This window comes from Schistocerca americana, chromosome 2 (genome assembly GCF_021461395.2).
Source record: "Schistocerca americana isolate TAMUIC-IGC-003095 chromosome 2, iqSchAmer2.1, whole genome shotgun sequence".
In the NCBI taxonomy this organism is placed as follows: Eukaryota; Metazoa; Arthropoda; class Insecta; order Orthoptera; family Acrididae; genus Schistocerca; species Schistocerca americana.
Window position 1 is genome coordinate 263,230,047 of NC_060120.1, and position 27,103 is coordinate 263,257,149.

The 27,103-nt window shown below is 42.7% G+C and overlaps 1 protein-coding gene across 2 annotated transcripts in view; it reads right to left on the reverse strand.

Annotated features, from left to right (window-relative positions):
• LOC124593756 (NAD kinase-like) overlaps positions 1 to 27,103 on the reverse strand; it is a 907,239-nt gene that overhangs the window by 878,577 nt on the left and 1,559 nt on the right. The gene's annotated exons all lie outside the window — the stretch shown is intronic.

Here is a 27,103-nt window from a genome sequence, read left to right on the forward strand (position 1 = left end):
GTAAGTTTGAAATCTTTTTTATATGTTGTGAAAATTCTTTTCAGCTCTACTTCTGTACACGAATGAATAAACAGTGCACGGTCACAATTTTCCAATAAACAGCGCTGAAATATGTAGGAACATAAAAAAAATTGCTACCTTGGGACGAGAATAGAAAGAGGGAGGCTGGGCGAAACATATCGAGCATACATTGATCCATAGTTGTGATAAAGTACTCGATACTTACCACTGCAAAGCCACCGAACAAAAAGTAAACGTCTGTGCAGGCAGGATTGCAAGTGCGAATCACGTGGCAGATTAAGAAAGGGCGAGAACTTTTTGGCCCCGGAGCAGGCAGCCACGAGATAATAGATGCCGGCGACTAAAAACTTGCCCGGGATACGCTTCCTTATTGAGTAAACGCCCCATTACCGTTAACTGCCCACTATCGAGTCCTTTTTTTTCTGTCTTATTTCGCCCTCCATGGCGGCTGCTACCTGCTCCTTTGTTGTAGTTAACGTTGTAATGAACTCCGATACCATCTTTTACGATTATGTCCGGCCAGCAGCGATGCATTAAAACGAGTTTAATCTTCTCATCCCGGCATCCTATGAAGAGGGTTGATTACGTCAGCCTACTGAGCTTCGCCGGACTCACAACGAGATGGCAGCGATGTCTGTTGCGGCGGGGGTATCGCCCCGCGACAGTTAAAGAGCATCTCTGGGTAGTGTGAGGGCAGCTGACCGCGGCCTGCAGTCCGAGTGCGGGTTTCCGCACGCGTACAGGAAAAACAATGCAAAAGTCCATAATTTTCCTTCCACGGGAAAACAGCGCTCACGCACGTACTATGTATGTACATTCGCAGTTTGGCCATTGGAACCACTGTAGACCTACTCCCCCACAGTGGTTCCCTGATCCATTCAATTCCGCTCTTCCGGATCACGGAACAAAAAGCTGTACAGGTGCCAATTCTTAAGGAGACAAGTTCCACAAGAACCCAGTTCCAACCAGCGCTTTCCAGAATCTACCAGCTATACTCATTATGCCAAGCAAACCACCTTGTGTCGATCTTCCGTTAACAGACGCCTTCGACGTCACCGAGAATAGGATACATCGACAGAATGGACGTTATAACGTTCCTAGGTTGATACGTTTTAAATGCAAGACTGTGAATACTTCAGAAAGTTGGTCATCCTAGCACTTTTGCGATTAAATAAAAGAAAAATAAATAAGAACAAAAATTTTAAGCATAGAAACAATATGACATTACCCATTCATTCACGAGTTCTGTTGTTACTGTATAAATAAATAAGACAGTAAATGTTTATATCTTTGGAAACACAGTAAAATGCATCTTTACTGTACTACTGTCTTTGGTCAGAGTTTATGGGGTCTCAACGGCGAGATTATCAGCGGACGTCTTCGTTCTCGCGATCGCACTAATATGGCATGCTTGTTACATGTAATTAGTTATCTGTTCTAGAGCGAATAAGGAGTCAGATGAAAAGTTGTAAGCAAGTGTTCGAAGTTTGGGAATGAAAAATATTTGTGAACCTTTAGTGTGTGAACCAATGGCTATGTTTACCAGTGTGGACAATTGGGGAACATGAACTGTTTCAGTCTATCGTTCACATCCATACCTAAATGCGGGAATGCTGGATGGTTTATTGCTGCCCTAGACGCCGTTGTCAGAAAAAGATAACTACTTTACCTTTCTTTCTATCACCGCTATTGTAAAACTACTCTTAATATTACAAAATAAATCGTTTACACTTCGAATTGCAATTTCAAATTTCTTAATTCCTACCCTTAATAGCAATCTAAACATAGATTAGAACATACAACCCACAAAACCTGCCTACTTCAAAACCCGAGGATAACGAATGCAAAGATTGAACCACATGGCAAAGGGATAGGGGAGATGTGGCCACTTCTTTAAGAAGTGAGGTGGTTGTGTGAGTGCTACGTCTAAATGTGGCCCAGAGGAACAGACAATAAGACAATACTGTGGAGACTTGCACCCCTCCACGCTTTTAGACGACTTCTGAATGACTTGCAATAAATGACGCCCAATGCTGCCACGTGACTGTAAAACTGGAGCATTAACCAGTAAATTAATTGTTCTATAATATACTGCTCTACTGTCAATAATAATAGTGTGAAAATGGAACAGTGGAAACATCCCGTTCGTTGGGGAGCAGAGCAATAGGCTACATGTTGCTCGTGTACTGCTACTAACATTAGAAATGAAATCTGTGTTTGTTCCTCCCAGGAGCACCTGAACTTAAGAGTACTAAGTAATGAGTAACAGATTCATAAATTATTCTATCGGACACATCCGCCACATCTAGCGTGAAGGCAGAGGCGAGGCAGCCCATCGTGGACTTTATCCACATCTACATCCACATGACCACTCTGCAATTCACAGTTAAGTCGCTGGCAGAATGTTCATCGGATTTCTTTCACTCTATTTGTTTAATGTTCCACACCCTAACAGAGCGCAGGAAGAACGAACGCTTACATCTTTACATGTGAGGTCCGTATTTTCTTATTTTTTTACGCTGATCATTTCTCTACATGTATATGGCTGTCAAGAAAACATTTTCGCATTCGGAGGAGAATGTTGGAGACTGAAATTTCTTGACAAGATCTCGCCGCAACGAAAATCCCCTTTGTTTCAATGATTGCCACACCAACTCGCGTATCATATCTAACACTCTCTTCCCCCCTAGGAGCTTTTTCGAAGGTAGGCAGGAAGATAGGGCTGGGTTTAACGTCCCGTCGACATCGAGATCGTTAGAGACGCAGCACAATTGTGTCAAAGACGGAGAATGAAATCGGCCGTGGCCTTGCAAAGGAACCATCCCGGCGTTTGCAATTTAGGGTTTGAACCGTCGTCCTCCCGAATGCGAATCCATTTGCTATCCACTGTGCCACTTCGCTCGGTAATTTTTTCGATGTCGTCCATCAATGCCGCATGGGGTAGCCGCGCGGTCTGGGCGCCTTGTCACGGTTCGCGCGGCTTCGCCCGTCGGAGGTTCGAGTCCTCCCTCGGGCATGGGTGTGTGTTTGTTGTCCTTAGCATAAGTTAGTGTAAGTTAGATTGAGTAGTATGTAAGGTTAGGGACCGATGACCTCAGCAGTTTGGTCCCATAGGAACTTACCACAAATTTCCAATTTTTCTTCCATCAATCCCATTTAGTAATGATTCCATATCGCAAAGCAATAGCCTCGCACAGGACGGCCAAGCGTAGTGTAGGCAGTGTCTTTTCTAGACCTGTTCCATCCCGTAAGTGTTCTTCCCATAAACGTAGTCTTTGGTTTGCCTTCCCGACAATATTCTCTAAGTGATCGTCACAGTTTAAGTTATTCATAACTGTAATCCCTAAGTATTTAGTTGAAATAATTTGGATCGATAAAAAATCTATTCACCAAGCGGCGGCAGAACACACTCAAAAAAGAGGACTGTATTTAGGCAAGCTTTCAGAGCCAGTGGCTTCTTCTTCAGGCACAAGGGTTGAAGGGGAAGGGAAGAGGGGTGAAGAAAAACGACTGGAGAGGTCTGGCAAAAAGTGAAGACTTCGGGAAGTGACCCAGAACCGCGGGTCAGTGTAGCACGGGGTGAGAAGGAAAAACTAAATTATTCTGTCGAAAATTGATTGTTTTCGTTGCTGTAAGTATTTAGTTGAATCGAAAGCTTTCATAGCTGTGTGGTTTATCGCGTAACCAAAATTTAACGGATCTCATGAGGATGACGTCATTCTTTTCTTTATTTAGGGTCAACTGCCAGTTTTTGCACCATACAGATATCTTCAGAAGATGCCGAAAGCGTTGGGAAGCCATCGTGACTCAAGAACACTCTATCGCCACAAATCACTCGAGCAGACTGGTCCAAGGCGCTCGTTAATCTGTAGGTGTGGGCGTATCAAACCATGCTGACACTCGGTGAGTCTGTTCACAGTTCGGAAGAAGGTGCGGGCATGCCACCAACAATATGAACATGGTTGGTCTTCAGAACAGTCTTGGGATTGAGGACACCTTCAGTCACACTGTACGTTGTATTTAAATGCTGTGTAGTGTCTGCAGACAGGGCTAAAAAAAAAAAAATTCAAGACGACACGGTTTAGGACAGGAAATAAGGCACGAAATCAAGCGGTTAGCGTCACAAGATAGAGCGCCAACGCATGAGCGATTCCTGAGGCAACAACGCGGCCACATCTCCACCCTGAGCCCGCTGCTGGGCTCTTCTCCGAGTTTCATAAATCTCGCTCGGGCACGACAGCTCAAATCGGGTCCGGCGGCGATCAGTGAAAGCGGCTGCATTCAACGCAAATGCGCGACGTGAAGCAATCGGCCTCCACACAGTTGTGGCCGTTTACTGGAGCAGCCGGCGATTTACGTAACCGCAAACCGAAAACAGGCGCCACAGCTCTGATTAGAGGCGAGACACCACGGGAGCACCCGACGTTAACTGACGCCTTCTGTCTGCTGTTTTTCCTCGGTGGAGAGGCAGTCCCGAGAGATGAGGCTGACAGGAGGCTAAGATCACTCATGAACCGTCCGTCTGTAATATCTTTACCGGTACTGAATACTCGACCTAACCGGCCGGCAGTGAAGCAATCACGTCCTTTTGCAAGCGCAAAGTGTAAGGGGTGATCAAAAAGTTTACGTTCGAAGCCCGCACAGTACAGAATTGGTAGGCCAATCAAGCAAAATCGCCGTGAGCACTGAGGCAATCATCTAATCATCCCGCTGACGCACCAGAGTTAAGATGCCCGTTTGGTAAAACACCATATCCTGCTACGTGAGAAAGTTGTAACTGCCTGCTCCACGTCCTCGTCTGTAGGAATTGTCGGCCCTTCAAAGTCTTTTTTAAGTGACCTTCAAGGTCTTTTTTAAGTGAACGCAGCTGTGATAATCCCATGGGCAGAGATCAGCTCTACAGAGCGGATGCTTGGGTGTCCATCCGCAATGTATGAGGCTGGCGTTCCAACAGATATGCTGTCCCATACACAGACTTCATTCTCCTATCGAAATCTGCCGACATTTCTCCTTCGGCAGACACGAAAAGAACAACACCATGTTGATCCTGTTTGGGCGCATTTGGTAATGACATCGCCACAGTTCACGTTTCCGCATTTACTGTATACACGCCAGAGGGACACGAATGCTGCACTAATCGCTTGCCTACATGTCTGTGCTTATACAGCACCATCGCAGTCGCAGTCGCCCTACCTTGCAGCAACATCCTCACATGGACATTTTATGATCGCCCCTTATATAAAGAGAGATCTAACAACCCCTACCGCTGTCGTTTTATGCAACCTGCAATGTTACATCTGTCCTTCAAAAACCATGCACGATTTTTTCATATTCTCTCGCTAGCTACGCACAAACTATTACTCCTACACAAAAAATGAACAGGCTTTTTTGTGCTACATTTAATGTAGTTACATTTTGTACTGGGGCACGTTTTCGAAGGAGGGTACGGTTTTTGAGTCATTCAAGAAACACCTACAAGTGATCTTGAAACGAACCTCCTCTATCACAATCATCCCTCACCCATCATTATTTCAAACACTCCCTCCTACCACTGACAAAACTATCCAACTGCAAGAACTATTCCCGATATTCGATATTTTTTGGTCTCTATTCATCGGGCTATTCCACCACCTGCTTTTTCGGTAACATTATTAATTTAAAGTTCCCGCGAGGTCAGTGAAAGGAAAACTACTTTTGTAAACGTTACGCTAAAACTAATTATGTTGACCATTCGATCCAAACCTAACCCTTACAGGCACAGCGGTGTTTTAGTCAGAAGGCCTGGCACATACAACGATGTCAAACCGTCAAAATTCACAAAATTGTTAGGTAAAAATTACATAAACGTCAATTTTACACTTTGTAAGTGCTCGACTAAACCGGTGGCCTAACAAGGCCTGTCCATAAAGAACAAAAAAGTGCCGAATGTGCGAAATAGTTCGTGCAGTCGCAAATTCTTGGGCAGTAGTGCCATGAACGCCGTACCAGAAATCATGACCGATGAGGGCTGAGTGTGGGGGTGGAGGTGTGTGTGAAGGTCACTTTTATAAATTTCTCTTCAAAAACTCTAAAACTAAGCCTCTAGCCAAAACGTGCCCTGGTACAAAATTTAACTACATTTTAAATTTTCTCCAGAAAAGGACCTGTTCATTTTTTCGGTAGGACTGATAATTTGCGCGTGGTGAGCGAGAGAATATGAAAATTTCGCGATTGTGGGATGCATAAAACGACATCGGTAGGGGCAGTTGAATAACACTGCATGCTATACTGCAACTGATAAACCACCGCGCGGAGTGGCCGCGTGGTTTGAGGCGTCGTCTCACGAATCGCGCAGCCCCTCCCGCCGGAGGTTCGAGTCCTTCCTCGGGCATAAGTATGTGTGTGTGTTTTTCTTAGCATAAGTTAGTTTCAGTAGCGTGCAAGTCTTGGGACCGATGAACTCAGCAGTTTGGTTCCTTAGGAACTCCACACATTTGAACTGATATATCAGCTCGAAAATTGAAACAAAATTACTTTCAGGGCCTGTTCATTTTTTCTGTAGAACTAATAATCTGCACGTGGCGAGGGAGACAGTATAGAATAAAGCTACTGGGAATGAAAAGATGGACGTCCTAACTTGGAAATGCTGCCAGTCAACGAGTGCAAATACGCTGACGGAAATTAGAGGTGCAACACCTAGCCCAAACGCAATCGAACTGATACTCCGGTATTTTCATGCCTGCGGGACAGTCTGATTACAGTTTCATTCTTACGCAAGCTTATTTACAATATTTTCAGTACAGAAGAAGACATTCCTACCGATCAAGAATGTCCTGACTACATGATGGATACCGAGTGTATCTAACGTTTTTGGAACTTATCAGTGGGAGATCGCAACACAGCACGCCCAATGGAAGTGCCTGCCTTTCGGGCTTTGGCAAAGGCGAACCATGTTCACAAAGGACATGTGAGCATCGTTCCAACAGATCACACAGACAGCTGGCGGTGGTGCAGTGAGCGCAGACGGCCTGCTGTCGAGATGGACTCAGGACAGTAGTATGGCTACAGTAGTATGGCTACAGGAGTAGGCGCGGGTACTTCCAGAAGCGCTGCATCACGAGAGATCACACGAGCCTCCGACTAGCTTGGACAAACAGGAGAGTGACCACCCCTGTGAGCCGGACAGAGCAAACAGGCACAATCTCCTCGCCACAAACTATCGGCAGATGATTACTGGAACCCAGACGAAGATCTCGAATTGCCACGAATAGTTTAACTGCTGATATCATGCCACTGAAAACAAACTTGCATGGTGTTGAGTCACCTGGGACAATCAGTGGTGTCCTCTAGTGTCAGCAATGAGGCTCGCTTCTGTTTGTGTTAGTCTGATCGACTTACGTCTACAACAAGCTTATGCCGAGTAATGCATGTCAGGTGAGTGCTGATTATGCACGATGACGATCAGACTACTCTTAATTACGTACACTATGCGATCAAAAGTATCCGGACACCTGGCTGAAAATGTCTTACAAGTTCGTGCCGCACTCCATCGGTAATGCTAGGATTCAATATGGTGTTGATCCACCCTTAGCCTTGATGACAGTTTCCACTCTCTCAGGCATACGTTCAATTAGGTACTGGAAGGTTTCTTGGGGAATGGCGGCCCATTCTTCATGGAGTCCTGCACTGAGGAGAGGTATCGTTGTCGGTCGGTGAGGCCTGGCACAAAGTCGGCGTTCCAAAACATCCCAGAGATGTTCTACAGGATTCAGGTCAGGATCTGTGCAGGCCAGTCCATTACAGGGATGTTATTGTCGTGTAACCGCTCTCCGCCACAGGCCGTGCATCAAGAACAGGTGCTCGATCGTGTTGAAAGATGCAATCATCATCGCCGAATTGCTCTTCAACAGTGGGGAGCAAGAAGGTGCTTAAAACATCAATGTAGGCCTGTGCTGTGATAATGTGACGCAATACAAGGTGTGCAAGCCCCCTCCATGAAAAACACGACCACACCATAACACCACCGCCCCCGAATTTTACTGTTGGCACTACACACGCTGGCAGATGAGTTTACCAGGCATTCGCCATACCCACACCCTGCGATCAGATCGCCACATTGTGTACCGTAATTCGTCACTCCACACAACGTTTTTTCATTGTTCAATAGTCCAATGTTTACGCTCATTACACAAAGCGAGGCGTTGTTTGGCATTTAACGGCGTGATGTGTCGCTTATGAGCAGCCGCTCGGCCATGAAATCCAAGTTTTGTCACCTCCCGCTTAGCTGTCATCCTGATGCAGTTTGTAATTCCTGTGTGATGGTCTGAGTAGATGTCTGCCTATTACACATTACGAACCTCTTCAACTGTCGGCGCTCTCTGTCAGTCAACAGGCGAAGTCGGCCTGTACGCTTTTGTGCTGTACGTGTCCCTTCACGTTTCAGCTTCACTATCACATCGGAAACTGTGGACCTAGGGATGTTTAGGAGTGTGGAAATCTCGGGTATGGACGTACGACACAAATGACACAAAATCACCTGACCACGTTAGAAGTCCGAGTTCCGCGGAGCGCCCCATTCTGCTCTCTCTCGCGATGTCTAATGACCATTGAGGTCGCTGATATTGAATACCTGACAGAAGGTGGCAGCACAATGCACCTAATATGGAACACTTATGTTTTTGGGGTGTCCGGGTACTTTTGATCACATAGTGTAGTTCATCATTATTATCATCATCATCGTCGTCATCATAATATCCCACGTGGTTTACGTATTATTCGATGGGTCGCTGAATGAGGCTTCCCCACCATTTACAGTCGATAAGGTTTCCTCTCTCTTCGATGCTGCTCCTCCCTGCACGACGTAAGATTTCATCATATTCTTGAACCTGAGTACAGGTCGTCATCTTGACTCTTTTCTCCGAGTTTTAAGTCGTGCGTGCTGAATTTCAAACTACAAACCAGAGGTTCCGGTTCTATCACTCACAGGTTCTATCGTTTTTTTCATCATTTTTCACTTCTGGCAATTATTTGTTAACGTGCAAAAAGCCACGACGGCTCGTGATTCTGAGTCAACGCTGAACTGCAGGTCCCCCTGTAACTGGGTGGATCAGTCAGATGAAACGTCGGAGGGAGGCTAGGGAGTCCCACATCCAGTACGGCAGTGATGTTCAAACAAACCTTGCATGTTGGTCCACAGCATAACGTTCTTGTGACACCTCCATGTCATGATGAACCTGCAGTGGCTCTTCGAAAACACGTCTGCGGTAGAATAAATCGTATCAAAAAACTAAAAAAAGCGACTGGTCGAATAATTCATTAATTGGGGGAAAATATTTACTCTTCGGAAAAGCTATTTACTCTCTGACCTTTCGATGTTTGTAATTGTGAAAACGCTTTCATTGGTTGATATGTCCTAAGTGATATGATTAAAAGTAATGAATACAATGCCTATACCATTTTCAGTAAGTTTAATCCATACTTCCACACTCTTTGTTGGATAATGCACACACTGTATAATGACATCTACTTTAGTAGCACAATGCAAAGAAGTGCGCTCCCGCCCATGCTTCCCTGTACGCATATTTCGGCAGCTATGCTACGCCTGCGACGGATCGTGCGCTGGGACACCGTCGCAGAGGGGAGAGTGCCAACTTCACTGTCTTTGCTTACTTGAACTGCTAGACAGGTGAGGGCGGCTGACATTATTGCATGTACAGTAGCTTACTTACTCATCATCACATCTGATCCTACGTACATACTCCGCAACCCACAGCACGGTGCTGGCGGAGGGATCGCTGTATCACTACTAGTCATTTCCTTTCCCATTCCACTCGCAAAGAGAGATAGATGAAAAAACAACTATCTACATGCTTCCGTACGAAACTAAAAACTACCGATACGCGGGCACAGCCACACTAAATAGCTAGTTAATAATAAAGTCTTCCTTAATTATCCTGATTACTTTCAAGCAATTAAACCATTTTTTGTAAAATTAGACCTGTCACTGGTCTATCTGATACCCCAATTGTCCATTCACGACTCTTCGTTTGGCTGTGAAAATTCGGACACAAATACCCTGTGTAATTTGTTGCTAGTCTTGTTTCTGCTCCGCTCAAACATTTGACCAAAAAGGTAAATCCTTGCATGCGCGAGAAATGATTTAAGGAACGCCAAACAAGATGGTTCGGCACAGGCATGATCTCCTCTCTTTGCAGTGTCTTTATCTACAGTTGAGCGGAGCTCGGTCGGTGCAGAGTCGCGGTGCGCTTTGTCACGTGTGGGCGGGGCAGACAGTGCAGACGGGATTCGCACCGCGGACTGGGAGTGAGTGCGTGTTGTGTAAGAGGGCGGCGAGACACAGCCGCGCTGGGAACCTGTTTACCGACGGAGGCTGCGGTGAACGAACTGGAGGGAGCACGAGCAGGCCGCACCACGTGCTGGTCGGCTGGCCGGGGTTCACGGCTGCCCGCTGCGGGGGCGGAGGCGGGTGCGGGGGCGGAGGGGGCACCGGCACCGGCCTGCCCCGCCGAAACTACCGGGTCTACCAGTCTAAAGCTGCCGCCACTCCGACCGAGGACTCGGACGTTGGGCGATGATTCTGCCGAGTTTCTGACGTCATAGCGTAGGCACGTCGGGGGTCTTTCCGAGCATGCGAAGCAATAGGAAGAGGGGGGTTGAAAAGTTTCTAGCCGAACAACTAAAGAAAGACAGAAATTTCATAATACCAACTTATTTTTCAATGTAATACCCATGTACAGTAATACACTTGCGGGCACGCTCAGATAACTTCTGCAAACCGCTCAAATAATAGGTCATTGATTTCGAGTCCAACCAAGCGTTCACAGCATCAATCATTGCATCATCATTGACAAATTGTCGTCCTCTGAGGTCTTTTTTCAGCTCTGGGAAAAGAAAACAGTATAATGGAGCCAAATCTGCAGAATATGGCGGATGACGTAACAATTCGAACCCGCAGTCACGTAGACGTCCCAGTGTTGCAAGGGCATTGTGCGCCGGTGCGTTGTTCTGATGCAAAAGAGCTCCGCGCGCCAAATTTCTGATGCAAAAGAGCTCCGCGCGCCAAATTTCCACGCCTTTTTTCTCTATTTTTTTCTCCCAAACGGCGCGTAGGAGGGTGAAATAGTACGATGCATTGCCAGTTACGCCCTTTTGCAAGTAATTCACCATAATTATCCCTTCTGCATCACAGAAGACCGATGCCATCACCTTACTGGCTGATTTTTGCACCCGGAATTTTTTTGGAGTAGCGGATGAAGGATGTTTCCATTTTTGTGACTTGTTTCGTCTCAGTATCGAAGTGGCAAACCCACGTTTCGTCCACTGTCACATACCTTGCAAGAAAGCCATCTTCATCCGCTTCAAATTGGCGCACGGTCTTTACACAACACTGCACACGCTCCCGTCCATGATCTGCATTCAAGTCTTACGAGACCCATCGAGATGAAACTTTCTGCATTCTCAAAATATCCACAACAATGTCGGCTGCCTTTGTGGAAGGTGTCATCATCATCTCAATCCGTTAACCTCGAGCCGGAGGATCACTTATTAGGGACTACCTACCACTAGCTTTCTTGAACTGTGATATGAAAATCTTCACACGTCTACTGACAGCTCGAATTCGGCGTATGACGTCTCCTGTCCTATCAGTTGGTCAGGCATCGGTGGGTGGGACGCATAATATCCATCCCGCCCTGTGCCGCTACAGCGACCTAACTGCCCTCGCTAAGGTGCGTCACGTACCAGGAGCGCTGGCTGTCATATGTACTTAACCGCTGTTCTTCAGAATATGCATTACCCGGGCGCTTTTGTAGAGGTGGTACTCCGTCACCTATGTGGCGCAACATCGTAAGTGGTTGTCCACAGTAGATTGTCGAACACCTTGCAAATTCGCCGCTCTGTTGGACAGGGATGCCCATTATTGACAATACTGTACGCTTTAGCGTTAGATCCTTTGTTTTCAGCAAGATCTTTTGCTAAGGTATGACGGTGGTAACGACTCCCTCACTCTTCCTAAAGAACGGGGCGGACTTGGCCTTGACAGTGTTCATCATCAAGCAGTGTCTCTATAGTTACTATGCATCTCTGGCACCATCTTCACTTGGCCCTTCGTTGGCGCCTACTGAGATACCGGTGCCCTTTTCCTACTTTGGGAGGTTTTATCTTCAGTACAGTTGCGTGCGGCATGTTTCCCTGTTCTCGCTTACCAACACCCAGTGACATTTATCGCACCCTACTTCGCCGTCGGTCGCCTAATGTCGTCGAATTGACATGCCCTACCGTGCACTGAACCTAGTATGGCGCACTGTCAACGCGGTAACAGATTCAGACGTACGCTCGATCTGGTACAGAAAAGAGAATAGAGAGACTTCATGGGATCCATCTTGCAGATTCGCTTTCATGTATGAACTGCAACTTTCAGGATTCAGACGAACACCAGGCACATTGTGGGCCGGTGGATAAGAGCTAGTATTTTGTGCGTAAAATTTTGGTTCTCTTTTTACGAATGTCGCCCGCTTATGTCGATTCGCGCACTCTCCTCTACCCGGACGCTGTTTATTACCAGAGGACGAAACACAACGCTGTTTCGTGGATCAGAGGTCACGCAATTCATTATTTGTTTGGAGGTGGTGACACAGAACTCATGGATTTTTTTTAACTATTTGAACGATTGTCATTGTGATACTGTGAAAAACCGTAAGTACAGTCAATACTTTTCAAACTTCTAGCGGAGCATCTTCTACGATCCGCTCCGTAGCTGTATTATTCATGGCAGGAGATTAAATTTAATATATTAACAGGTAGCAGATGAACAGATAGCAATATATATATATATATATATATATATATATATATATATATATATATATATATATATGCCATGAAGATGGAGTGGCGGCGTCCGTGGAATATCGACGCCGCATGTGCGTGTTAGGGAAGTGTAGCTCTGATTTATTTTTTTCAGAGACAAGTCATTTTTGTCCATAAATGAATGAATATTCTCCTGTGGCCATTTACCCCTTCCATACGTTTCTGTTTGTCGACGGAGACATCGTGGCCAGGCCTCGTAAAATGACTCCTGCCCACTTTGCTCCCGAGACCGGTCCTTCAGTTAAAAAATATCTAGGACTGCACAAAAAAAGAAAAAGAAAAAATAAGCTTAATGGACAGCGTTCTAGACTAAAAAACTGAAGGTGGCGCGGGTTCGAATCCTGTCACGTTCCTGTAATTTTTCATTTTCTTTTCTTAATTTTTATTTTTCTTCAGTTATTTGCTTCAAATGCGACTTTTTTTAAATTTTCTAATCCTTTGCCGAGCCATTCTTTTTTCATTTGGAATCTTTGCCCGTGTGGTTTTAATTTTATCATTTAAAAAACCAAATAATAAATTTAAACCATACTGTACAGTCAACCAGGTCAAATTTTTTACGTCACGATAACTGTATGGTACCACTTACTATTTTTCGTTTTATGTGCTAACAGTGGCAGTTTTATCTCTAAGATGCTGTTCGAAAGGATTGGAAACTAAATAGAAATGTAAAAAGGAGAGAAAGACAAATGGCCAGAAATGAATAAAATTAACTGAATGGTTAAGTGGAGTTCCTGCAACATTTGCCTTTTTTTTAATCTCTCCCTTCGGAAGGAATTCTGTACAGTTTTCCTCCCTTTTCGCTTCGAAACGGAACAGCCAAGAGCACAGCACTGAGGCATTATTCTACTTAAAACTTCAAAGATCCACAACACTTCCTATGCTTCACACTAACGCTTGGGCCCACAATTGCTGCTAATGTCACGTCATGCGGTTTCAGCCAATCCTGAACTGCGGACGGAGGTAAAAGCAGGGGAAAAGGATGGTCATTCATCCCTTATGCATAGCTTTAGCGTGTAACACGGCGGTGTGTAACGTAACTGCTTCGGAGCGTGAGAAACAGCGTGCTGTAACCGAGTTTCTAAAAGCACGAATTCGAAGATTTCGTCCACACGTGGAGCACCCTTTCCTTCGGCATGAAAAAGCCAGACAACACATACGAGGGCTGCGACCTCTGGAACAATCCGACGCCTTGGTTTCACTGTAATCGCTCATCTCACATACAGACCCATCCGATTTTGATCTGTTTCCAGTACTTAAAGCACACATTCGAGGGCATCACTTTAATTGTGATGAAGCGATGCAAACAGAGATGAGGTTGTAGCTCTGTCAACAAAGTCAAACACTCTACACTGACGGTATCAACACGCTATTCTCTAGTTGGGAGAAATGTTCGTCACCAGAGTGACTATGTTGAGAATAAATGTAGCAGCAATTAGGCATCCCTACAGACTTTTGCTGACACGGCGTTAGCAAGTTCCTTCCACTCTGGGTAGTACAAAAAATTGGTCATTTTCTGGGTTTAGATCTACCTGAATACCTTAAATATAGATTTCGACCAGCGTGAAGTTCTCCATAAATCCATAAGCAGATCTCAAAACGTGCAGTGTGCCTGCGTTGCTTTGGGGCATGCACTGCCAGGTATTCACACAGTTTATCGCACACATTTGTCGTAAGGAATGAAACAAACAGCAAAACACATTACGCCACAGTTATTCCCTGTGGTTTGACGAAAACCTACGAATTGCCATCGAAGAAGTTGCATGAAGAATCGCTTCTAAAAGGAATAGAAACGCGATGTAAGGCATTAATAACAACATTAAACAACATAGTAAGGCATTCCGGTTGGTTCAGAAACAAAAAATTTAATTTTGAGCCACACTCGTGTCTTGGACATTAGTGGTATACAATACCCACTGTTATCAAAACGGGGTCTGTCACCGTTGCTACCGAACGTGAAATGCATATCCTAACATATTCTCTGGCGCACCACTCAACAACCGTAAAGCATTTTATAATCTCCAAAGGGATGATCGGGAGCTGTGAGAGCACAATGCCGCCGCAGCGGCAGCTACCGGGTGCCAGTAAGCGGGGCCCCGGAGACCTCCGGCTCATTTGACCTCCAAAGGTCAGTGAAGAAACCCTTCGCAAAAATGTTACTGGACCCAACTGTTATTACCGGTGTGGCAGAAAGTGAAATATATTGTAGCTGTCCTGCAGTTACACAGGCGACTTCTGCATCCAAAAGAAAGGCACTTTAAAAATTCGGGCGGTAAACAGTTTCGACCACTAAATTCAGAGGCGCACTGTTTACCACAAGGGCGTAGACATAGCACTGTTTACACAAGGGCGTAGACATAGCAGAAGACTTTGAACAGAAGACAAGATTTACTCCAGGAACTGCCGCAGCCTACAAAGTTTCCAGACTGTCTGAGAGCAGATACTATCAGCGTGGTCTGTTATTTGTCCCCTATCCCCCAACGCTGGTCTCAATTCCTGAGATTGACAGTTCTATCGCTTTGGTTTCCATAAATCACTTTAAGGAAATGCTGGGGTGGCTAATTTCCCTTCCAAACCAAGTCTGCACTCCGTCTCTTGTAACCGCGTCCTCAGTGGAATGATACGTCCTTACTTCTTCGAAATACTAGTGATGACATTTTCTTTCACCTTCAAGATTCGTGCGGCTATCTTCGTGCTAAGAGCTGATTCTGTAAAGTGCATCAAGATCAGGTTACCTTTCTGTAGACTATGGTCCTATTTTATTAATTTTTAGCACTTCTCTTGTAACAGGTCTACTGTGTTCCTCTATTCTTCACAGCAGATCATCTATAGTCAAAGCAAACAACACAACGGCCATCCGAAAGCTCAGAGAATGCATAAAGGGAATAGGAAGGAAAAAAGTTACCAAATGTTTCAACTTGAGGATACTAAACTGTCACATATTCTGCCAGTTAATTTCTGTAAGCTGGTGGTAACATATTTGCACTTTTGCTGCACCAATAAATTCAGAGCATGGACTGAGGATTCTAACATAAGAATAGATACATCACAAAGCTTTTTGTTGTGAAGTCTGGCATATGAAACCATAATAGCTGTGCCAGAACAGGTTATTCCTATTCAAAGAAAATGTAAATGCTTAAATTTCTTTTCACTGAAGGTATGCGCATTTCGGTGACTACAAAATCGAGCCAACTTACAGAAAAAAACGTTGGTAGTGTAAACCCAACTATCACCACAATGTTGCACCTTTTGTGGTGCAAGCACTGATTGGGTTGGGAAAGGTGTCATAAAGCCCTTGTACTCCCACCTGAGGCGAGCTTCCCACACCTGCTCTAACTGGTCCTCTACACCCCGGATACTGGCACTACGATGGAGATGATGTCCGACCCGGTCTCTTAAATGTCCTGCCAGCGACAGATCTGCGGATCTTGCTGGTCATAGGAGTACCTCAACATCACGCAGACAGTTCATATGACATTTGCTGTGTGGAGATGAGAACTGTCCTGTTGGAAAATGGCAGTATGATACACAATTATGAACAATTTCAATTGGAAAGAACACACAGGAAATGTTGTGGGGCGGGAGAACCAAAGTCTGCATTTTATTGGCAGAACACTTAGAAAATGTAACACATCTGCTAAAGGGCTGCCTACACTACACTTGTCCATTTTCTTTTAGAGTACTGGTGTGCAGTGTGGGATCCTTACCAGAGTACATCGAGAAAGTTCAAAGGAGGGCAGCATGTTTTGTATTATTTTGAAATAGGGGAGACAGTGTCACTGACATGATACAGGATTTGGGGTGGACATCATTAAAACAAAGGCGTTTTCCACTGCAGCGGAATCTTCTCACAAAATTTCAGTCACCAACTTTCTCCTCCAAACCAAACATATCTTGTTGACGCTGACCTGCTCAGGGAGAAACAATCACCATAATAAAATAAGGGAAATCACAGCTCGCTCGGAAAGATATAGGTGTTTGTTTTTTCTGCGCGCGGACTGGAATAATAGAGACTTATTGTGAAGGTGGTTCAATCAATCTTCTGCCAGGCACTTAAGTACGATTTGCAGAGTACCCATGTAAATGTAGATGTAGGTAACACATGAGATGCAGGATGTCTGTGCCATACTGCTGTGTTGTCAGAGGTTCCTCAGTCACTACCAGCCATGACATGAAGAAGTCATATCTGATGGCTTTCCATACCAGTCAGGAGCAACTGCTGTGCTTCTTCAATCATTGGAAGAATGGGATCCCTCCCCTATACTTGCTGATGATGGTCATCCAGTGCAGAGCATATCCACCACTCAACGCTGAACACAACACATCAGTCAACAGCAGCCCAAGCTTTCCAGACACATAACAACTTCAAATGTGATCATTTGCATTGTACTGTTGACAGCTGCCTACATATGGGTCAGTAACTCCCTAGTCCAGTTGCTGGCAGCCTCCAACTAAAGGTGTGGGATGACATGAATGTTACAGAGAGTTCATGACTTGTTCTCAGATGGGAGATGCAAATGTGTATGGGTTACAATGTGCTTGGAGCACAATATGTCAACCTCCCTTGTGGTGGTCAGAAACAGTCCACTGTAACCTTGACAACAAGTATGTTTCCTCTCATGTTTCCATGCAGTCAAACACGGGGCCATTGGCATCAAAAGGCCCCACGAATCTGTATATTGCACGGTTCGACCAACCAGCAACCAGAGACACTCAGTGAGGCCCCTTTTAAACTCTGTGAGGTGCTGTTAATGTCTCTGCATGTTTCACAGCGACCACTTAACAACGAAAACTGTTCATTCCTTATACACCCTACAAAGCCTGCTAACAATACTGAAACTATACTAACACACTCTGGTGCCTGTTCTACCTGACACAAAAAATTGAACTCTATCATTTACATATCCACCGTGGTGTATACATGTATGGAGTTACACTGACATCCAACCATGTCTTCTAGTTGCTTCATTTATATGTCAGGCAGTGTATGTTTAAAAGAAAGATGATTTGCTTCATTGACATTAGTCAGAACAGTAATGACAGAATTCCCCCACCAGTGAGTCACACATCCCACCAAACGTGTTAAAAGCATCGTACTATGACAATGTTATTTTATACTGTAACTAACAGGTGTCTTCCACAACTGAACAACTAGGCTGCATATTACTACTTTTTCACATTAGTTGCACACTAACAATCAAGTAGATATTTTTGTACCACAATCCAAACAATGAGAACAGTAATAAGAATAATTCTAATAACGTTATGGTGGCAGAATTATGCTTTAGAAACCAGATGAAAATGAAAATCAGGTTCCTCTTATGCATCACTCATATTTCCTCTGGAAGATAGCTTTATTGCAAAATAACATGATTTCCCCTTTACAAAATGTATAATGGAAAGAAACACACAATTTCTGATATCCAGTAAGTGAATATAATAAAAATGTAAACAATATATTGACATGAATGTGGAAAACATCATCCACAGCAGCTCAATCACAGTTACACCATGGCATTATCAGACTACTTATGTAATAAAAGTAATCAAGAACCTTTCTAACACAACACAGAAGATAATAGTTCTGGCATCATTTTGAATTTACAGGCCCTAGACTGGAAACTGGTGTATATCTACCGATCTCCAAAGCAAGCAGTATCACTGTAGCAGAGAGAGAGAGAGAGAGAGAGAGAATTTTTGGAAGCAGGGAGATGGTGTGACTGCACAATACTTTTCTGTATTATAGAATAATAATCCATATAGAGCAAGCAAGAATTTTTATAATTACTGGTTATTAATCTCACAGAGAGTCATGTTCAGTTCTACGAAATCAGAAGTGAAAAAGGTTTATACATATGTTTTCAATAATACATAATCGAACCTTCTATATGATAATATGAGTAGTTGTCTATTCTCATACCACTGTTTTTGTGTTTCATGATTTTTATCCAACATCATATTAAATAGATAAATTACTATTCATTGTTAAAAAAATGAGAACAGTAATAAGAATAATTCTAATAACGTTATGGTGGCAGAATTATGCTTTAGAAACCAGATGAAAATGAAAATCAGGTTCCTCTTATGCATCACTCATATTTCCTCTGGAAGATAGCTTTATTGCAAAATAACATGATTTCCCCTTTACAAAATGTATAATGGAAAGAAACACACAATTTCTGATATCCAGTAAGTGAATATAATAAAAATGTAAACAATATATTGACATGAATGTGGAAAACATCATCCACAGCAGCTCAATCACAGTTACACCATGGCATTATCAGACTACTTATGTAATAAAAGTAATCAAGAACCTTTCTAACACAACACAGAAGATAATAGTTCTGGCATCATTTTGAATTTACAGGCCCTAGACTGGAAACTGGTGTATATCTACCGATCTCCAAAGCAAGCAGTATCACTGTAGCAGAGAGAGAGAGAGAGAGAGAGAGAATTTTTGGAAGCAGGGAGATGGTGTGACTGCACAATACTTTTCTGTATTATAGAATAATAATCCATATAGAGCAAGCAAGAATTTTTATAATTACTGGTTATTAATCTCACAGAGAGTCATGTTCAGTTCTACGAAATCAGAAGTGAAAAAGGTTTATACATATGTTTTCAATAATACATAATCGAACCTTCTATATGATAATATGAGTAGTTGTCTATTCTCATACCACTGTTTTTGTGTTTCATGATTTTTATCCAACATCATATTAAATAGATAAATTACTATTCATTGTTAAAAAAATCGTATCTTTAACTGCCAAAAAGCTGCTGTATGGATAACAACATTTGTAGAAAACTATGGTAGTTTCGTTTACTGGAGCTATTGTCTAGGCAGTACATTAAAAAATTATGAATAAACCCACTGCCTGCAAAAGTAAGGAGTCCCTTACTAATACAGAATACCGCTAGTATTCTTATATAACTGGCATGCTTGAAAATCCAGCATGCACCATCAGTGAAACTATTTCTGTTGGCTCAAATGTAACTCCAGTCAAAGTAAAAAGAGAAAGAGTTAAATCCGCTATCCCAATGACTCAAACACACATATGACATATCCCACAGTAAACTGGAAGCACTTAACCTCACAAATGCTTACACAACATCAGTGACAATATAGAAACAAACTGAAAATGAAGACAAAACCCTGTCATCAGCATTATACTGTGGTAAAGGTATGGCACATGCTGACTATACAGTCAGATAAGCACTCTCAACAAACAATGTTGTAGCAGTGGGCAAAGACAGTGAGACATGCTGCTACAATTAGAGTCAATCGCAGAACTACCAGGAGGCTAACATAATACTTAAATCACTAGGAAATCTGTGAAGTCCCACCTATGTAATTACAGTTGGTACTAAAGTTGACAGTGTATTTAAAATAAAGAGATGAAATGAAAATGTATGTAACAGACTGCATGTATACAACTTATCTGATGACCATCAGAATGAGTAACTCGATAACTTGTTTGCCACAGTAATAATCTGATACAACAGACTGATGTCCTTTTTTTTGTAACAGTTTACTTCGCAATGTCCTGCTAAATGTTTTAAATAAGAAAAATTCGTTTAAATTGTGCAAAACACTCTTGGACTTCTGGGCAATGCCAATACAGGGTAAAGCCTTGAGTTTTTGACGATTACCATCATCATCTTCATCAGGAGTAACTGACTGTCAAAACTGCTGCTGTAGTGGCCTTATATAGCTCATAGACAGCTTCTGATTGATCAGAAATTATGTAATGCTGTTGCAGACGATGTCAGCATCTGCGCTGGTGGTGCCACTGCTCCAGTAGTGCCCGATACGAAGTTCCTTTGGACATGTATGCATGTCCAAAGAAACAGGCACTGCGGCATTTTGCATATCCTTTAGACAGGCACTGCAATATCATATTTCTCTGCCGATACTGGGCAAGTGACTTTCAAGTACAATGTCTGACCTGCACAGGAATATACATAAAGAATATATAAGTACAGGTCATAGGTGCATGGTTCGTGACATGTAGAAGTTTGGGTCTAGCCATGAGTTGTGTATGGGTAGCCAAATGGAAAGACAACCGCTCGTGATAAGTGGGAAATCCGGGTTCGAGTCCCGATCCAGCACAAATTTTCATTGTCATCATTCCATTCTACAGCTGATGGTTGTCCTTATTCACAATTGCAAATACATTTAATCTGCTCCATTAGTAGCATGTCCATTGCAATGAATCTCTATGCCTCTTCTCTGCATCGAGATCTCACTTCCATGCACCAAAAGATTCTAACCATGGTCAAAGTTAAAGTTCTTCTTGCACAAGCTTATTTCTACACCCTTTTTAGTTACAGAAAACCAGTATGTAGGAGCCCAGACAAAACTATTGTTTTGTCAAATAATATGATGTGTTTGTTTGTAAAGCTGTGCTCAGAAACTGCAGATTTATCCAGGTCTTGATTTTTGTACGTCGCTGATGTTCTGAACAGGTCGAAAATGGTGTGCATGGACTGACCAATGCAATTGTTTACACACTCACAAGGAATGTTGTAAATGACACGGGTCCTGAGGTTGAGACAGTCCTCAACAGGGCATAGCATCTCCTTTTTGTTCTTAGAAGTTCGGTGGTGGTGGTGGTGGTGGTTAGTGTTTAACGTACCGTCGACAACAAGGTCATTAGAGACGGAGCGCAAGCTCGGGTTAGGGAAGGATTGGGAAGGAAATCGGCCGTGCCCTTTCAAAGGAACCATCCCGGCATTTGCCTGAAACGATTTTGGGAAATCACAGAAAACCTAAATCAGGATGGCTGGAGACGGGATTGAACCGTCGTCCTCCCGGATGTGAGTCCAGTGTGCTAACCACTGCGCCACCTCACTCGGTCTTTGAAGTTCAGAAAATAGATCTTATATCTCGTCTTCCTAGGACTCTGCCTATTTTGCTGGATACGGCATTACAGGAAGGAAGGAATACAGCCTATGGCTCATCATGTGAATGTTTGATATTTTCATGATTCCTTTTCTTGGAGAAGACTGACTTCATATCAGGTGAACCATAGCCATTCTTTCAGACCACGTACTTCAGATGATTAATTTTGGAATCCAAGTGATCCTTATCAGAAACAGTATTTGCTCTCTTCTGGACTGGCTGATAAAAACTCAGGGTGCTAATATATAAATCAGTGTGCACTGGCTTGTAGCACACTTAGTGGCTGAGATAGCCATCCAACTTTTGTTGTACTAAAACATCTACAAATGGCATCATTTTTTCTTTCTCTGTCTCACAAGTGAACTAAATGTTTATGTGCATAATGCTCATATGTTCAAGGAAGTCCTCAAGAGCCATATGCCCACAGCATAGATGTTTCATCAACATAACAATAAAATGAAGGTGGATGAAGGAGAGACAAATTTAATGCGCATTCCTCAAAATGTTCCATAAAAAAGTCAGTCACTGCTGGAGACAACAGAGAGCCCATAGCCATTCCATCTGCAGTTTCATAAAATTTACAGCCATACAAGAAGTAGGTGGTCACCATAATACGTTTTGGTAGAATGAAAGTTGGATGGACACCTCAGCCATTCAGAGTACTGCAAGCTGATGCACACAGATTTATATCTTAGCACCCAGAGTTTTCATTATCCTGTCCAGAAGAAAGTAGTTTTAAATAAATGATTACACAGAGCAAAAACTTTTCTGATAAGGACCACTTGGATTACAAAATTAATCATCTGAAGTACATGTTCTGAAAGAATGGCCATGGTTCACATGATATTAAGGCAGCACTCTCCTAGAAAAGAAAATGTGAAACATTCACATGTTGAGCCACCGATTCTATTCCTTCCTTTCTACAGTGCTACAGCCACCAAAATAGACAACATACTGGGAAGACAAGGTGTAAGACCTATTTTACAACCTCCTAAGAAGATAAAGGAGATGCTACACCCTGATAAGGACAGTCTCAGGCACAGAATACCTGGTATTTGTAACATCTCTTGTGAGAGCAGAAGCAAGTACATTGGTCAGTCCATCCGTACCATTTCCAGCCATGGTGCAGAACATCAACAGCACATTAAAAACTGACAACTGGAGAAATATGGGGTCACTGAAAACACTATTACAAGTAAACACAAAAAAATGTTTGATGAAACAAAAGTTTTGTGCCAGGTTAGTACATACTGTGTTCCTGAAATTAAAGATCCTGTAGAAATAAGAATGTGCGAGAACATTGTGCCAGCAGATACAATATTAGCGGTGCATGGAATTGAGCTTTTGACGCAAAGATGGGATGGAAATATTTATTGCAATATACACACTGCTTTGGCAGAGGTGCCGCCACCAGCAAAGATGTTGACACCATCTGCAGCACTACATAATCACCAACAAATTGGAAGCTATCTGAGGGCTATATCAGACCACCAAAGCAGCAATTTTCACAGTCAATTGCTCCTGATGAAGATGGAGATAATCAGTGAAACCTCAAGATTTGATCTTGAACTAACATGGCAAGAATTCCGAGAACATATTATAAAACAGTGCTGTCATGAAAGACTTCATTCTCATTCATTTAGATTTCCATTTACAAAATTCAGATCATATCAAGCTTCACAGGGTATTAGGTACTTTACTGTTCAAATCATGCAATCAGCTGTATGTCAGGTCAGTTGTCTCCCAAGTAAATATAGTACTCACAGTTTTGGAAACACAAATATTGTCCGATGTAGAATACACATAGAGAAAACATTGAAGTATTCTGTTCATTACTTCACTAATAACACTACAATGTTGAAGCAATAAAAAACATATACATAATTGGTATACCACTTTTATTATTCCTCAACATCATAATGTATAAGAATGCCAAATGACAATGTGTAGCCGCACGGGATTAGCCGAGCGGTCTAAGGCGCTGCAGTCACGGACTGTGCGGCTGATCCCTGGAGAGGTTTGAGTCCTCCCTCGGGCATGGGTGTGTGTGTTTGTCCTTAGGATAATTTAGGTTAAGTAATGTGTAAGCTTAGGGACTGATGACCTTAGCAGTTAAGTCCCATAAGATTTCACACACATTTGAACATTTTTGACAATGTGTACTTAAAATTAGCTCTTTCAGTCATAGGGATCAAAACCCTGTCTAGAGTGCCTTCTAGCTTATAATTCCAAGTTTAAATCTACATCTCTACTCTGCAAACCACTATGAAATGCATGGTAGTGTGTGCATCCCATTGTACCATTTATAATTCTTCTCATTCCATTCAGTATGGAGTACAGCCAGAACGATGGGTTGAATGCCTCTGTGTGTGCAGTAATTAATCTAATCTTGTTCTCAAGAGCACTGTGTGAGCGACTTGTAAGGGGTTGTAGTACGTTCCTTAAATCATCATTTAAAGCTGGTTCTTGTAACTGTGTAAGTAGGCTTGCTCGGAATAGTTGATGTCTATCTTCACGAGTCTGGCAGAGTTTCTTCAGCATCTCTGTCACACTCTCTCACATGTCAATCAAACCTGTAATCATGCACGCTTCCCTCCTCTGTGTATGTTCAATGTCCCGTGTTAGTGGGTTCAGGTACACACACTTGACCTACATTCCAGAATGGATGGCATGAGTGATTTGTAAGCAGTCTCCTTTGCAGGCTATTTGTTTTTTCCCAGTATTATATCCATAAATTGAAGTCTACCACATGCTTAACCAATGACTGAGCCTATACATTCATTCCATTTCATATTCCCACGAAGTGTTACATCCAGGTATTTGTATGAGTTAGCCGAATCCAACTGCGACACATTGATATTATAGTCATATTGTTTTTTGTTTCTTTGCAAAATGCACACTTAAAGTAAGTAGCCAGTCTTTGTACCACTTTGAAATCTAATCAAGATCTGACTGAATATTTATGCAGTAACTTTGTTACAGGTAAGTACCTCATCTGCAAAAAGTCTGAAGTTACTAATAATATGTCTGTATGGTGATTAATAAACAACATGAACAGTAAGGGTCCAACCCAACACATTTCCCTGGGACACACCTGAAGTTAGTGCTACATGTCACTGATTCTCCCTCTAAGATAACATGTTGTGTCTTCCTTACCAAAAAATCCTCAATCCAGTCACAAATTTCACTAGATGCCTCATATGATTGTATTTTTGGCAATAAGTGTAGATGTGGTATGGAGTCAAATGCTCTTTGGAAATCATATAATACTGCATCTACTTGACTGCCTTGATCTAAAGCTTTCAGTGTGTCATATGCTGATTGGCATGGAGAAGGTCATTGGGTTCGAGATACATTATTATATTTGAGTTCAGAATACGTTTAAAATTCTACAACAAATCGATGTCAAGGATACTGGATGGTAATTTTAAGGCTAAATTCTACTACCCTCCTTGTAAACAGGTGTGATCTGCACTTTCTTCCAACTACTGGGCAATGTTTTTTGTTTGAAAAATCAACGACAGATTATAATTAGAAAAGGGGCTAACTTAGCTGCAAATTAAATATAGAATCTGATAGGGATTTCATTGGGCCCTGGAGCTTTATTAAGTTTTAATGATTTCAGCTCTTTCTCAACACCACTGATACTCTCAATTATTTACTCATTTTTTAAATTGGTAGGAGGATCAAATTGAGGCAGTTCTCCTGGGTTTCCCTTTGTGCAGGATTTCAGCTTTTGCTTTGCTGCCCTTACTTTCAGTTCCTGTCTCATTCACAAATGACTGGACACTAAGTTTTACATGTGACTAGTGTATCTTTGGGTTTTGTGGAAGATCATTTGACAATATTCTGCTATGGTAGTCATTGAAGGCTTCATGCAGCATTGCTCTCTTGACAGCGAAATGCATCCTATTCAGCATCTCTCTTTGTATAGCCCCATGCTTTGTTATAGACCTCTTATGCAGTAGTTTCCGCTCCTTTAGAAGTTTCCTTAAAGTGGGTGTATACCATGGAGACACCCTCCCATTATCAACTGATCTACTGGGTACGTATCCATCCAGTGCCCCCCCCCCCCTCCAAAAAAAACACAACTAGCAAAAACGAAACAAAATCCTCCAAACACCCCAACCTCCACCTCTTTTAACCACTCCCAACCTACTCAATAGCAATTGTAAACACAACACCCACAAAGAAATAGAACAAACAAACCTAAAACCAGCTATCAGAAAACAAAACAAAGCAGCACCTCAAAGATATAAATATGAATGATAACAAAAATAATACGCAAATAATACAATCCCCCTGATGGCCAACATACATCTCTCAAACCAGGTCCCCCATCAGATATATCGTCAAACATTGTCATGGTGACACTACCACATATATAGGTCCCTGATTAGAGAAACCAGGACTCTAGTCAACTTCATACTCTCATTGCACATGACCTCATACAGTTGGCAATCCAGCCAAACTCCAGTAAGAACTTTATAATCGCAATCATATCTTCATCCATCATAATCCAAAGAAAACAAGAAAAGCACTATTACATTTCAGTCCATAAATAACAAGAAAATGGTTCAAATGGCTCTGAGCACTATGGGACTTAACTTCTGAGGTCATCAGTCCCCTAGAACTTAGAACTACTTAAACCTAACTAACCCAAGGGCCATCACACACATCCATGCCCGATGCAGGATTCGAACCTACGACCACATAAATAACACACAACAGTAATCATACCTGATACAGACATGAATGCATAAACCCCACTAAACAATAAATCAGTGTAAAACACTGATGATACAGTACAGTCTTCCGACAGCTTCACAGAATAATTACACAAACTCACATAACCAAATACCATAAACATCTTCAAACATGAACATCTACCACAAGAGCATGACACTAAATACTACAACATGCCATCTACAAACGTGATCCAACTCAAAAACAACACGCCACAATGATGTCATGCAACACAGCTTATGTCAAGGGTCAAAGCCGACAGGTGGAATCGGATACTTCCTTGACCCTAGGTGCTGACACATCTTTAAGACATCATCATCATTAGATCCATAGTTGCAAATATTTATGCTTATGATACTACACATTGTTTTATTCAGTCCTGGGTCTGTTATTAAGTCACACTCACCTTCTTCTACTTCTGTACTCCATTTTTTCAACAATCACTGTTTAGGCTCTTACATATCTGGACATCAACAATTTTTTATTGCACAAAACATATTACTCTTAAAGTACACAAGATCCCAGAAAAACATACAAGAATGTTAGAGGCAGGACAGTCCAGTG